This window comes from Heloderma suspectum, chromosome 15 (genome assembly GCF_057233095.1).
Source record: "Heloderma suspectum isolate Gila_16-S chromosome 15, 16-S_ref, whole genome shotgun sequence".
In the NCBI taxonomy this organism is placed as follows: Eukaryota; Metazoa; Chordata; class Lepidosauria; order Squamata; family Helodermatidae; genus Heloderma; species Heloderma suspectum.
This window is the reverse complement of record NC_139472.1, coordinates 8,701,237-8,703,895: the sequence shown is the minus strand read 5'-3', so window position 1 is coordinate 8,703,895 and position 2,659 is coordinate 8,701,237.

Sequence of the window (2,659 nt, the reverse complement as noted above, 5' to 3'; positions counted from 1 at the left end):
GCCCTCCTTCCCCTCAGAAGCGACGAGCCGGAGACGCGGCCTCGGAACGAGCCACTCCGATCTCGCGGGGAGGGGTGTTCCGGCACTGTTGTGGGGGATTCTTTGTGTTGCTGCGGAATAATCCCGTCTAAGGAGAAAACCGTGAAGAAAACTTTTCTATTTAGGGTTGTTTTTCTTTTTTTTTCCTTTGCCGAGGGTTTCTCGCATATAAATATCTTTTCGGAGCGTGAGAGGCGTTTCTCCCCCTTCCTCTCGTATAAACCGAGAGTGGTACGGCCCGCTCGGTCCTGTAACGCGCATGAGTTAAGGGAACGGTGCGCGAAGGAAAGGGAGGAGGGGAAGGAGGCTCGAGCAAAGCTGGTTGGGTAGGGGGTGGCGGGTTGTGCGCATGCGCATGCGCATAGGGTGGAGGAAGACGTAGAAAAAACCCTACCCCGTATTGAGGGGAAAGAGCGGGAAAAGTCGTTACGCTGCGAGGAGGAGACGCTTCGGTGGAGCGCATGCGCAGCACCAACAGAGGCTTTCTCTTTAAGATAATTGACAAAACGTTAGTTGATTTATGTTGTGCTAAGTCCGTTACTGCGTATTTTGTTCAGTTTCTCTTGAGCAGTCAGCTCGGGAAACCTATTTCAAATCCCAGGGCTCACCCCTGAGGTGCCTCGAGTGCCTCTGAGCGCGTGCAGAGCGCATTTCCACACCCACTATAGAACTCATCCTAGTTGCATGTGGGCCCCGGCGCAGCCTTTGCTTGAATCCCCAGCTATTGGTGGACTACAACTCCCATTATTCCCGGTGTCCAGTGGAAAGGCTGGCAGGGAAAAGAGGATTAACAGAATGGCAACTTTTTTTAAAAAAAAAAACACAAACTTGTAGGGTGGCTCCTTTGCATTTAAGAGCTGTGTGACAGGGAAAATACTGAAGTACGAACAACGTTTTGGCTGCAATCCTATACCTATTTAGGGTAAATCCCATTGAGTCTTCTGAGTATAGGATTGCACCGTTAGACAAACAATCCATTAGATGAAACAATTAAAATATTTTGGGCAGTATCTAACGTTAGGCCTACTTAAAGTAGATGTGTTGAAATGAATGGGACTTGAGTTAGTCATGACTTAACAAGTCCTGTCCATTTCAATGGACTTACTCTAAGTAGGAGAATAGTGCCAAATTAATCATTTTTTAAATAAAAATAAAAATACAAGCAGCTTATAAAAACTGCAGTTAGCATGCACCATCTTAATTATTTGTAATTTAAAACATTTCTATCCCACCTGTCTTTGTCAACACGAGCAGCACCCTGTGGTGTTCCAAAACAATTTTTAAAACACACAAAACCACATTTAAAATGTACAATTAAAAATAAAACCTTTTAAAAATAGTAAATGTGAAAAGCACATGCTATATACCGAACAGTAACAAGAGAGCAGTAAAAAAAAAAATAGTCTGGGATGATCTAACATGGCACCTCTTGCAAGATATGCCCTCATTGACTGGGGTCGCACAACACAACAAGCCAGAATATGGGTTGAATGTGGGTTGTTGAATCGTGGTTATTGTGTTGTGTAAACCCAGCTGGGCTAACAAACCATGGTTTGTTAACCATGAACAACCCACAGTTCACAACCTAACAATAAACCATGGCTTCTCTTCATGGGTTGTTCATGGTTAACAAACCATGGTTTGTTAGCACGGCTGGGTTTACACAACACAACCCACAGTTCAATGACAACCCTCAGCAATGACCTAAACTCAACCCATACTCTAGCTTGTCATGTTGTGTGGACCCGGCCAACATCTACCAAGTTTTTTATTTGCGTAGTTTATATCCGTCACCTTCAACATAAGTATATGTTCCCAGGTGACAAAATAGTGAGATACAATAAAAATAGAAATGAATAAGACAAGACATACGGGGTGACAACAAAAACAGCAACAGTCCTCTGAAACAGAAGGTAACAAACTGATCTTAAATTAAATTTGCCAAAATTGGTAGGTAAGAGAGGTCAGGGAATGGGGCTTGTGGGTTTCACTAGCCACCCTCCCCCCACCCTTTTCCCCCCATAATTTGAGCACTGAACTTCAAATTGGATTAGATCAAACTGAGCTATTTCTTTTTTTAAAAGGGGGGGGGGAATTATTACCATGACTCAGACTTCATAGTGCCTCCAACTGGGCACAACTGGATGTCATCCTAATCCTGCATCGCACCCAGGCAGCCCCCAACTCCATCCACTCCCATCCACAAGCCTCCTCCGCTTTCCCTCTCACTCACTTATCTAGAGGGTGGCCACCTATAAATCAGCAAAAAAGAGGAAATACATCTCTCAGAAAGAGAACAGTGATTTGCATAAAGCTTGTATATGCTATAGGTATATGTCTAAATGGAAAATTTAAAAATAATTATCATAATTTAAATAGAAATACAGTACATCTCACCTTAGTGTGGAAGACTGTGTCCAGGTGACCTGTGTGCCTGCCTGTTCAGTCTGCTGTCGATGGGCAACAGTTCTTGCATTCTTTATCTTTAAAGTGGAACTGGACAGGACAGCCCTTCAAATCCAGGACACTTTCAAACAGAGAACAGTCCTCTGGCAGCCCTTCAAACGGGATTGTCCTCACTTGTAAAGCTGGCAACACCGACCAGTATTACATGAATGCT